The sequence below is a fragment of the Cariama cristata genome, unplaced genomic scaffold (genome assembly GCF_000690535.1).
Source record: "Cariama cristata isolate BGI_N322 unplaced genomic scaffold, ASM69053v1 scaffold9860, whole genome shotgun sequence".
NCBI lineage: Eukaryota > Metazoa > Chordata > Aves > Cariamiformes > Cariamidae > Cariama > Cariama cristata.
Genome location: NW_009592936.1, coordinates 45,052 through 57,635, shown reverse-complemented (window position 1 = coordinate 57,635; position 12,584 = coordinate 45,052).

Genomic DNA, 12,584 nt, shown 5'->3' with positions numbered 1-12,584 from the left:
GTTTACTGTAGCCTTTCCAAATAGGCACAAAGTCCGCATAGCTCAGGAGCAATGTCTGTTTATGTCAGCTCTCCTGGCCTCACAGAACAAGCCTACTGAAAACAAAGACTTGACCATAATGACAAATAGCTATGCTTTTGGCCTCATCTAGCACAAAAAGCGATTTTTAAAGGAGTGACTGAAGCACTTCACCCTACCTGTGTACCTCCAGTTGAGCTCACGTTGGCAAGTCAGCTACAAGGCTGTGCAAGGAGGCAAGTAAAGGGAAAAACGGAGCTAAGAATTAAATGTAAAGAGTGACACTAGTATGCGTGATGCTGAGAAATTATGTGACTGTAGCTGCAGATACTGAAATGTGGAGGAATGCATCCTAGAAACATTATTGGGACATTTTACTCTGGCTGAAGCGGAAGTGATAGGATATTTGTGCACAAGATCCCACCCAACAAGACTGAAAAGCGAATCATGGAGTTGTCTCTACCATGTGCTCGGATGGCAAAACATGAGACTTTGCTGGGTGTAATCATATTAAATTTCATTTCCCAACTGGCAGCTAAACCTTGAAAGCTCAAGGGAATACCTAATATGATCTAACACATCTTCTGAGTGCTGTGAAATCCTCTGCCACTGCAGAGGGTCTTGCACTGAGCTGAACAAAATGGGGACTGATTTCTTTTGGCTTTCCAACCTTGGGTGAACTCTTCTAGCTCCTGTATTTTCTTAATCAGAGAATGACAACTGTGACATTTGCAGGGAGGGCTTTACCGTAAGTGACCCATGTTTTTATAATGTAAACTTAAACATGCAAGTACAACTGTGAAGATGATTTGGAAGAGACGTGGCAGATTACAGGCAGACAACCCTCTTAACTTCAGTTGAAACTGAAATCTGAGTTGATCTAATTAACAACAGAGAAGTGGAACCAAGCAAGGATGGAGTTTGGAGGGTGATTGGAAAAGTGATGTGTTTGATTAAAACCAAGCAGATAGCCTGGACTGGAGTGGGGGAACATCTCAGACTGTGAGTCTGATGATTTCTAATTCAGTTAAGAGATTTAATTATATTGTCTTCGCTGTGCTTCCTTGTGTATCCTACAGAGCCCCTCCTTGGCCCTCTGCTTGCAGCCCTAAGGTAGCGAGTGCCTTGCAATTTTCAGTTCCTGGGATTTTCACAGGGATTTATGGCATCCCTGCCTGATGTTACGGGGCATACCCATGATACTGGTGCTTTTGAGGAGGTGGGTGGATCCTCTTTCACGGAGAGGCTGGATTTCTAGCTATAGTAATGGATTCTCCTCTGTAAGGAGAAGGATCTGTCCTGCCCACTGCTTATTGAGTTGTCCTTATGCAAAGCTTCACTGTGGTGTTTGAGGCTGCCTGCCCTAGATGTACATGCAGAAAAGTGTGTTGCTATGCAGCATACAGTGTGCAATAACCCTGACAGGGAGAAACGCCGTCCTATATCAATTTCCACAGTGTGGGATCCAGTTGGCTTCTGGGCCGCACCAAAATGGTTCCTATATTTCAACAAGAGTCTCTAAGACACGTTAATTTTGCTTGATCATGCCTGAAATTTTACTGCCTGTTCAATATCCAGTAGTTTAAAGAACAATTTGGGGAGGGTGACTGTGATCGTTTGGCCCAGATTCATGTAGGGTTGGTCTCCTGGAAGGCTGGAGACTTCCAGCGGTGTCAGTTCAGGCCTGCTCGTGATTAAAGGATGTGGGGCAGAGACCTGAGTCACCAGCTGTTTCATGAGAACAGTACAAGGCACCTTAAAGGTGCTTGATTACTTTCTCTGCGGCTTTTTGTTGGGTGTGTGAATAGGAGTGTTAGGACTCGTGCTTGGAGTGGCAGCACTTTGCTACTTCTCCATTTTGGAGATGGAGGGAGAAGGGGTTAATGGGAGAGAACACGCAGTGTTTGTTCTCTCCAGTGCAAGCACTGATAAGTGGATGGGAGAAAAAACAGCCGTGACCTTACAGTTATTCCTTGTGTGCCTGTGCATAGGTGAGTGTTGGATTCACGGGACTGTCTGTTTGGAGAGCTCTTGTTTTTTCTGGTCAGCCTGACCAGATGCATTCCCCAGATCCCCATTGGCATCTCTGGTGTGTGAAGAAGAGACCTGGACCCTCTTCCAAGCAGATCTCTGAAAGGTGCTTTTGCCAGCCACAGTGCTGGTCCCACTGGTGATGATGTGTTCAGCCAGAGTCACAGCCCTGCTCAGCCAGCTCTGTTCCCCTTCTGTCTGGAAGAGACTGAATGTCAGCATTAAGGTACTAATTCAGTTTAGTGTGTGGTGTGAAGTTAAAGCTAGGGAGCTATCTTGGACAGATAATGCTCTGATTGTAGAGCAGGTGATTTTTTTTTTTAGGGGTGTTCCTCTTGCAGCTCGGTGATGCTGGAAGTCTTCATCCCTTTTCAAGTACATGAAGTTAGCAGGGGCACCCCAGCTGAGCTTCACTGAAACCACAGTCGTTTATATGCTGAAAACCTGTTTCAGGCACTTTTTTCCACATGGCTTGTGGGAAGTCGCTATCAGAGCTCACACTGGCTGCAGCTCTTCAGCCGGTGTAGGTGATGGGGGTGTCTGAGAAGGAACCAAACCTCTCCTCTGGATGGAGAGCGGAAATCCACTTACCCAGCTCTGCTGGTCAGGATACCCTTGCGGAGAAACTGATTTGGGAGATGATAAATGCTTCTCTAGCTCTTTATCTCTTCTTTATTGGTGTCCTAGAACCAAACCAACATCAGGTTAGGGTTGATCCATTTGTCTCAAGCTTCAGCTTCTCTTCAAGGAGGTAAAGATACTTCTTATTACAGTAGCTGAGTGTTGTTGAGAGGCATGGGAGGTGTTTGCCCAGACCTGGGAACTGGGGAGGGTTGGGAAGATATGGGTGGCTGAGAGCTGGACCCTTCCCAAGCCTGCTTGGCAGGTAACGAAGGAGGGGAGCAGGAAGCAAGCAAGATCTGAGGAGGGACTTAATTGGCCATGCTAATGTTTGGGTTTGGGGTTTCTTGCTTTGCTACTTTTTCCTAGCAGACCTCGCCCCCTTCTCTGCTGAACGTTGCTTTGAAGAGGCCTGTAACTGTCTTGGGAACCTGTGCAGGCACTGCCTTGGCCTCTGAGGGGGAGCCGGGTGATAGAGATTTGAGCTGAAATGTTGCCTGGGGATGGAAAAGAGATTCAAGCAGCACTGCTCTTTTTGCAGCAGACGCTGGGCTATGTAATTTGGACCTTCTACCTGCCTGTGCTGTTTGCACTGAGAGGATTGCCGTCATAGCCAGAGGAGCAGAACTGAATCGTCCCCCTGAGCAGCAGGTCAGGAGGAGAGATCCCCAGCGATCCTGCCATCCAGCAGCATTTCCCTTCCCTGTCCCTCTCCCGGGCAACCAGTGCAGCCCTGCAGATTTCGAGCTGTTGCGGCCGAGTTCTGGTCACGTCTCTGCTGCCAAGTCCCCGCGTGACCTTGGAGAGGTCATTTTTTTGCTGACATCCGAGTCTTGTCTGCAAAACGTGGAGGATGATTTAGTTACAACTTCATGGGTCGAAAGCCAGAACAAATCAGCTGGTGTCTTCCTGTAGCAATGACGGTGTGGATGAGCCCTGTGTCCCACTGGGAGCGGCTGAGGAGCATGCCATCATGTATGCTTGTACGTGTGCCTGCAGAGAAGCAGCCTGCGCTCAGCATACCAGTGCAGTGGTGCCGGTCAGTGTGCTTTGGTGACTGGCGGGTGCCATAAAGCACACTGAGGTCTTTTTTCCCCCAGTCAGAAGGATTAACTGCAGGTGAGGGGGCCAGTGGGGTGCAGGGAGCTAGTTCTTGCTGGCATTCTGCCTGCGGCCATGCTGCCCATCTCGGCAGTTACGGCTGTAGGTTGGTGTAATAACGAGTCAGCGTTTCTCTTGCGTCAGGGCTGATGAGCTGTTCTTCAGCCGCTGCCTCCTGGGCCCTGCCGGGAAGAAGCAGCATCCGTGGTGGAAAAGGGGTGCTGCTGGCAGGGGGATAGGCAGTGGTTGGTGGAGGTCCTTTCCCAGCCGTAGCCCCTGAGCAGGGAGAAGGTAGGCTTCCTGGCAGGGTGTTTGGGTTCTGCACTGAAGTGTGGCTGGTGGAGGAGCCCATTTGGCAGTGTGCTTCTGCAGTGGGCCAGGGGAGATGTGGGTTTATAAATGAGGTAGCCTTTCTGGACCTGTCCCAGATACCTGAATAGCAGCGGTGGCCAGATAACCCCTGGGGAGGGGGTATGTGTGTGGATGCATCAGCTTTTCTCTTTAAATGCCCCATTTTAGCATACGGTCCCCTCCTACATGTAAAAATACCATCAGGCAAAAATTGGGATTCTGTATCCACCCCCCAGCACCGCCTAAAATAAGGACAACTGCCCTCAATTTAGTTGTGTCTCCTGGGCTTTTTGTGCAGCAGCTCTGGGTATTGGTGTTCAGAGCAAGCACCTCTGTACTGTGTCCGCACCCTCGCATGACAGTCCTGAAGGGGATGCTCTGCGCCCATCCCGACATCCTGCCGCCTGCAACACACGCCCTTGACCTCCTCCTGCTCACTCCTTCCTCCGCCCCCTTAGCTGATAACGGGGAGATTTGTGAAATGTGTTTTCTGCTGAGATGTTGTAGGCTGTATGGATAATGTACAGAGCTGAGGAGGATGGTGAATGGCTTGGGAAATACCTGGCTCGGCAGAGACTGGCACTATGATGAAGAGATCACTGTTTCCCGTGGTGATTATAATCCCTCTGTTCAGACACCACATGTTTCTGGTTTTGGGCCCATGGTGAGAAACAAACCGTCTGCATGCAAGAAGGGGAAGGAAATGTGAGACCACAGGGCCCAAATTTCATGGTTCTTCCTTGCTTGCATTGTGATATTGTTAATTCTTGCTCCTTGCCATTTGGCTGCCTGGGGGCTGTTTTGTGTCGGCCCGGTGCTGCTGGCTGTCCCACGTAGGGAATGCCTGCTGCTGGGCAGGTAGCCAGTTGCATGGTGGAGAGCTGCTGTGGAGCATCGTCCTCCGCAGCACCTGGCCTCTGTCAGGATACCTGGCATCGGGGTGCCTTTGGGGGAAGCAAGTGGGAAAGTGGTATGTGTGGTGGGAGGAATCGGTGGGGCTGGTTTGCTGCCTTCAACTTTCCGTGTTGGGACTTTGCTTGAGCAAAATCCCGGCCTGATCTCTGTGCCTTGGTCCTTTTTGTTTGATTTTTAATGTTGGGAGTGCTGGGAAGAGAGCTGACCTGGACAGGCAGCCTCAGTCCTGCAGCGTACTAGATGGGCTCCTTGGAGAGCAGCCCTCGGTGTTTATCTTTGTCCTGCCGACCATGCATATTTCTGCCTCCTTCCCCACCATGGCTTTCTTGGGAAAAGAAAGCGCTGCCTGATTTAGACTTCTCTTAGGTACCTCAGGTGCTGCCCTTAATTGGCAGGCTAATTTCTAATCTAGTCACTTGTGCTTGCAAGGGAAGAAGGTGTCCCAAAGGGTCATTGTGCCTGGCGGTCCCTGACCAGCCCCGCTTCATATATGTCCTCCCAGCAACCCTATTTTTCAGAAGAGCAAGTGCCGCAGACTTACTGCTCTGTGCTTGTTCTCAGCAGTGAGGAAAGCTGCCTGCAAGCCTGGCACTCTGGGTCTCTGTTCTGGAGAGCTTGGAGTCAAATCTGCATTAATCATAGGTGTGATGAGTAGGACAAGCTCAGTCTATCCCAGACGAGAGGGCTGAGGACTGGAGGCGAGCATCCTTCCTTGACGGGACTTGCACTGGTAGACCTCTCGAGGTGAATGTGAGCAATATCTGCCCCTGGCCATCATCCGTGGGCATTGCTTTCTACTGACCTAAGCCACTGTGGAATTTCCACTGCTTTTCTGGTAAATGTGGTGGCAAATCTGCTATGGAGTTGTTGTGGCTGAGCTCAAGAGAAGCCAGGTGAACCTTACTCCACATCTCTAGAGCTGGATGGGGCAGTGAGGAATATAGCAGTGAGCTGAGCGGGGACCGTTGAGGGAACGCAAGTTTGGAGTTGCAGCAGTGGCATGACTGATAGATGTCCCTGAGGGGTCACCTGCAGTTGCTCCCTAGTTTGGTGGCAGTTGTGGTTTCTAGGAGTGGGTAGCCTGGACCTGTTGTGGGTGGCTGGTTGTGCAGATGGCTGGCCAGGCTGCGGTGTGTGTTTGATGAAGAGTTGGATGGACAGCCTAGCAAGAATGCAAACGGGAGAACTGCACCTGGCGGGGTATAGCAAGGGGAGTGGTTGCCAGGGCCTGTAGTTCTTGGCTGGCACAAAGGAATTCCTTTTCTCAGCCACTGTAGTAGTATTATTAATGTTTTGGGTTTTGCTAATAGCCAATAAAGCTAGCTGATCCAAACAGGGGGGATGCCAGCACTTCCACCTTGCTCCTCTGAGGAGAAGCTGTCTAGGAGTTGCGCGAGTAGGGGAATGCAGAAATTGCCTCTTGTTTGGGACCTGTTATATCAAGTACAGGGTGTTTCTACTCACTGCTGTAGGAACCTGACCTCGTCAGCAACCGTCACAGAAACAAAAGATGCTTAGGTGGGCTTGGGTGATGTGCTGGTGGAGGATTGCAGTAGAACGTGCAGTCTGCAAAAGATCCAGACTGGTGCCTGGAGGCATTTCTGGATGTGTTGAATTTACCCTGAGATCATGCCTTTAGCATGGCCACAGGCCATAACCCTGTGTAACAGTGGAGGGTGTTTTTTTTGGTTTTGTTTTGTTCAGGTTTTTTTGGTCTATGTGCTTTTGCTGCTCATAGGTGGGATCAAAGCATTCTCGGGCAGGAACATTTTCAACATGCTGCACTCTTTAAGGTAGAGAAATAGGAGTTCTTTGGGAGAGGGGTGTTTTTGTTCTTTCTGCATTGGTTGAGCCCAGGCCAGAGGGCATTGCCCTGTCCAAGGGGTAGTCCTTGTTGCAACCCTTGTGACTTTCCAGCTTACTGTGTGTTTTGGGTAGCTGATAAGCAGGAGCCAGGGCCCTGGCCCTGTCCTAGGAGGATCTTGCCTTGCTGGCAGCCTCCCTTCTCCCTCCTCTTCTAAGTTCCTTGAAGAAAAGGTAGTGTATTTCATAGCTTCTGGGGAGCCTTTATCAACAGGGTTTCCTCACATATTCTGTCCTGCGTGCTCCTCAAAAGAACGAATCTTTTGTCTGATCCTTCCGAGATACTTCAGTAAACATCTTCCCAGAAATAAATCGGGTCTATCAGGAGAATTACCTGTACCTCTAACTGGAAAGAGCTTGGAGGGGCAGGAAAGTTGAGTAATCTGTTTTGGGATCTGAACCCCACTAGATTCCAGCAGCTCTGTGCAACAGGCTGTGCTTGCTGGCAGAGCCACTTGAGATGGGAAGGGGAAGGAGAAGATGTTCCCCATGGGTGTTAGGTGATGTGCCAAGGCACCGGGCATCTGTGTGGGTGATGGGTGCGTGCTTCTGGCTGCCCGTTTTCTGGTATAGATGCTGTGTTGGAGCCAGGCACAGCTGTTGATGTCCCTCGTGGCTGTGAAAACGAAACATCGGGAAAATGCTCCTTTTGCTTTGGCTGCCACCTGTGCTCCCTAGCTGATCACCATGTTAGATGCTCTCTGTGCAGGTTTCCGTTTGATAATGCTGGTCAGGGGGAGCATTTGGGTGCCACCAACTAGCTTGTTGTGTGGATATTTGTGCATTTCAACGAGCATTTTGTTCCTCACTGCTATCTGTTAGAAGCCAATATAGAAGGTTATTTATGAGAGCAATACGTTCAGGTAAACACAGACTCCTTCAAAATCTTTCTCAGAAGAAGTGGTTGAATTGAGGGGGGTTCCAAGCTGGATTGATGTTTAACTTGGGATACTAAGGAAATACTTCCTCTGTTTAGCTAAAGTAAACAAATCAAGAGAGGAGAGACCTTTTAAATATGATTTGCATTCCAGCTGTAACCAATACTGACTTTTTTTTTTTTTCCTTTTACAGATATATTTCCAACTGATGGCCAGTCTGGTATGTATTAATTAAAAATGGAGCTCTTCAAACCTCCCTCTCCCATGCCTTCCCTGCACTCTCTTTCCGCAGAGTCAGTGTTAAGCAGATTTAGAAGACTGGTACAGAAATATGCAACAGACATTAATTTAAAGAACAAAAACCCCAAACCCAAACAAACAAAAAAACTCCTCAAAAAAAACCAAACAAAAGAAGCCCCTCTAATGGCCATTCCTGCATGGCAGTGGCATGTTTTATGCTTTCATGTAGTGATGATTACAACTACTCGAAGGTTACTTTCCTCCCATACATTGTAGCATGGCAAATTTGGGTGTCCAGGGTGAAAGACTTTGGGAACTTGCAGGTCTTGGATCATCACATATAACTGAAAATATGGATGTGTTAAAATGGAAATGTAACTCAGAATTGCTGCTCTTAGTCTGTGGGTTATTTGTATACAGCTTAATGTGTACCTGAACCTGAAGATGTATATTTAAATTCGCAATACTTTGAAAAGATGCAGACTTCCCCTTTGGCTTGTTTAGTTTCTGTGTTGCTGCTGAATATCACTGTTAACAACCACCAAGACACACACTGCGTTGCCATCAGTGCAAGACCAATGAAAACTTCCTGGCCCCAGTAGTGCGTGCAGCCTCGCTTGGAGGGACTCTGCAGAAATGGATTAGGGTCCTCGTGAGGGAGGGGAGGCTACTCTGGATGGAGGTCCCAAATCAGGAAGGGGATGTAGTTTTTTAACAGCAGGTGTTGATGATCTCAATTCTTGCCTCTCCCAAACTGCCAGGAGCTCTTCATCCAGGCTGATGTTGTTAAAATGCCAAGACTGAAGGAAAGGTTTATGTTTTACCCAGTGATACCAAGACCAGTCAGTAAGATCCTGATGTCTCAGAGCTGTAGTACCTTGTGTCCAGTAGCAAAGGCACTGGGAATGGGGGTCAGTGCCTGTCTTGGCCTTGTGTGACCTCAGACATGTCACTGTGTGCACCTGTTACCTGTATCTTTGGCTTTACTGGGATCACATTTCCCCAGTTCACATGATAGTGTGGGGATAAATCGCTGCTGATTGTGGAGGCATTGCATGATCAGGATTTGGAAGTATGGAAATCAGCTCCATTGTCTTAAAGCTGATTTCAGTAAAAATAACTCGCTGGTCTTGAGTGGTCTGATACAACATTAGATACAGTGTAATTTAACTTCATGAACTGAACAGAAGGCTGGAAGTCATGCATGTATATGTTTCCAGAGCTCTAGCCAGGTAACAAGGCTATAACTAGATCCACTGGAGCGTTGCAGAAGATGCCTCTATAGGTGTTGGAGAAGTAATCCAGCCCATTTGTAAGTCTCACGGTTTTCTTGCTTTCAGAACATGTGTGAGTGTGAAATATTAAGACTGGTTTTGGAGGAGCAAATGTATATTCCCATGTGTTGAGTTCTTAAGAGGCTTTTCGCCGCCGTGCTGAAGATCTGCCTTCATTGGGTGTTGGGTTTTGTCTGCCTGTGCTGCAGACTCAGAGGTCTCCTTTGGTTGGCAGAACTCCATCCTCTGCTCTCCAGCTGGTTGGGAACCTTCGCACCTCCCTCCAGGGTGGGTCACAAGTGTATGTCTGCAGCAGATGATAGCGTTTCAACAAGTGCATGTTACATGTCAATAGTGTTGCAGAAAACATTACCTACAGAGCTTGGGGGGGATTTACAATTGTATATTTTTAAGGAGGTAAGTGAAAGCTTAAACAGTATTCCTCTTAATTGTAGCTGCACAGGACACTGCACAGTCCTTTCTCATGCCTTCTCCAGAAAAGCCTTAAAGCTGGTGCCATGCTTTCTCTTCCATGCATTAGGCTTATCTGGAAGCCCTAATATCTCAAAACACAGTGAAGTGTGAACGCAGCAGGCCAAGGCTGAGTAGCACCACTGGCAGGGGGCAGCAGGCTTGCCTGGAGCATACCTGCACCTAGCATCAGAGGTGTGCACTCCTGAAGCTGTTGGGTTTGACTCCCTCACCTCCCTTTCATTGTTGAGGTCATTTAACAAGTTAATTTGCCCAGTTCTGTTACTGCAAATCACCCGGACTCCCATATCTATGTCAGTGCCTATTTTTTTTAAGGTTAATTTTGTAAGGCCAGGTGGGTCTGTACGGGTGGTTTCCCCTGTTGGCGAGAACTCCGTTGTTCTTCTGCCCAAGGAAGCAGTTAGCATAGTGACGGAGGATGCTGAGTTGCAGTAACAGAGTTGAGACTTGCATAGGTGGGGAGCCTGAGCCAAAGATCAGCCATTTTGTAGACACAGTAGCTGCAGTGTGCCCCAAAGCATGTTCCCGCTTGTTATTACACAGATGCTGGAGGCATTCTGCCCTCAGCCTGGTGTCACACGCAAGCGCTATGAAGGTGGAAGGGCAGCAGTGTTTGTGTCCTGGTTACCTAACAGCGTTTGGAAATACAGTTGTTCTCAGAGAGAGGTGACTGACTTTCCTTCTGTCTAGCACAGCAGTTCCTTGGTCCTCTGCTCTCCCACATCCAGTGACTAGGATTCCACAGCTGTAGGGTGCTTTTCAGAAGAAACAACTTCAACCCTTGTGATCTGGAGTTCGGGTGGAAAGCTCAGAGGCTTCAACACCCTTGAGAGATGCGGGGCTGGGCTTGATGATGTGGTGGCAGAGCAGAGGGACGGACTCTCCTATTCTCTGCTTCTGCTGTTACAGGGGGGCTGTGAGGGCACGTCTCTACCTGGACTTCTGTGGACATGTTGGCCCTGAACACCTAACCCCTCTGTGAGGCTGTCAATGCTGTCTGTCTCCCAGGACTTGCTGCTGCATGGGGTGTTGAAGTTTACTGCCGACTGTTTAAGGAAGTACTTTTCCTTGCTTTAAACAGATCTCCTGCTAGCTTCGTCTGCTGCTCCTGTGCCCTTCTGGCATCATACACTGCAGCCAGCCCTCCTCCTCTCAGCGGTGGAGATCCCAGCCTCTTTAGTCTCACCTCTTAAGGGACTGCCTCTGGGCGATTTAATTGCTTTTCTCTGTGCTTCTGTAACACTGCTGTGCCTTTGTTGAAATGCGGAGACCAGAGTTGACTGCAGGGTGCAGTTGTGGATGCACTGGTGTTCAACAAAGCAGCAAGTGATGCTCTGTCTTGGTCTCCTTACTCCTGATGATTTTGGTTTTTTAATCTTCTCCTGCACCCTGAGCCGGTCATTTTATAGAATTTTCAGCCGTGGCTGAGATACCTTTCTTGAGTTACAAATGCCACTTTGAATTAAATGCTATGAAGTTGGCCATAAAGAGATGTGGGCAATGCTCCCACTGCAAGGAAGCAGTTTTTAATCCTTTTTAAAGAAAAGAAGGGGAAATGGATCTTTAAATTAGGAGAGAACGTGCTGTGTTGCACTTTTTTGTAGCTGGGTACTCCTGACTCCTTTGGGAAGGCTCACTCTGATTAGAGTGTTTTTACTCCTTTATGCTGTGTATTGAGAGAGGAGGCAGCGACCTGTACACTGGAATTACCTGGATTGGAGAGAGCAGTTTATACAGCAGGATCCACGTGATTGTGAACCCAGGAGGGAAGTTGGCAGCATTTGTTATATCAAAATTCCTTAGAAAAATACTGAATTTCACTGCTCTGGCTTAAGGTGGGGGACATAAGTGAGGAAGTTGTATCTTGTGCTTGGAGAACATGCCCTGAAATCAGCTCGGCTGGGGTACAGTAATCCTTAAGTAGCAAAAAAGGAGCCTTTCTGCCTGCTCTGAAAGATTGCAAGGATATTTGACTGCCTTGTTGTCACGGTTTTAATGCTCTGGGTTTGCCAACAGGAGGAAGCCCCCATACCTGTGCTTAGTTTAATCCAGGTGGTTATGGGACTGTAGAATTTCTTCAGCTTGTTTCTGGAGACAGCCCACTTAGTGGGTAACCTAGGTCTGGCCTCCCTGCATTCCTGGGAATGTTTGCTGCACCTGGTCCTACCACCAAATCGCTATTGCTTTCCCTGCTTTCCCCTGCCCCAAGAGATGGGGCTGGATTTCTGCCTGGTAGTGGCTTTGTCTTCTTTGGCCTCACCAGCTGAGCTGCTGCTCAGTTTCCTTTTGTTATACGCAGTTGGGGAACTGACCTGGTGCAGGCTTCAAGGGCAAGTGGCCACTGTACAGGGGACATGCTGGTCCCGCAGAGATCCCTCTGCAGAAGTAGCCAAAGTTGGGTACAAGAACCAGAGTGAGAAGGAGCTAAGAATAATGTTATTTAAATTATGTCACTATCTCCTTTCTAGAAACCCTGTCTCTGGCTCTCTTTTTTGAGATGACAGGTTTTCCAGGGACATGTTTTGTTCAGAGTTTGCACCTTTGCCTTGTACGACCCCTTGCCTGCTCCACTGGCACAGACAGTGGGAGCTGTGCAGGCTCACTCCTAGACAGTGCGAACACTCAGAGCTGCAGGGTCTCATGGCAGGTGCTTGGCTCTCAATTCCTTCTCTTTGTTGTTAAATATTTACAGTGAGATGTACCAGATGCTTCCCAGGAAGGGTTTTGTCAGCTTCCAAGTCCCCAGATGCAACTGCAGAAGAGAGGCTGACGGCCATTAAAGGGATCACGTCACTGCGAC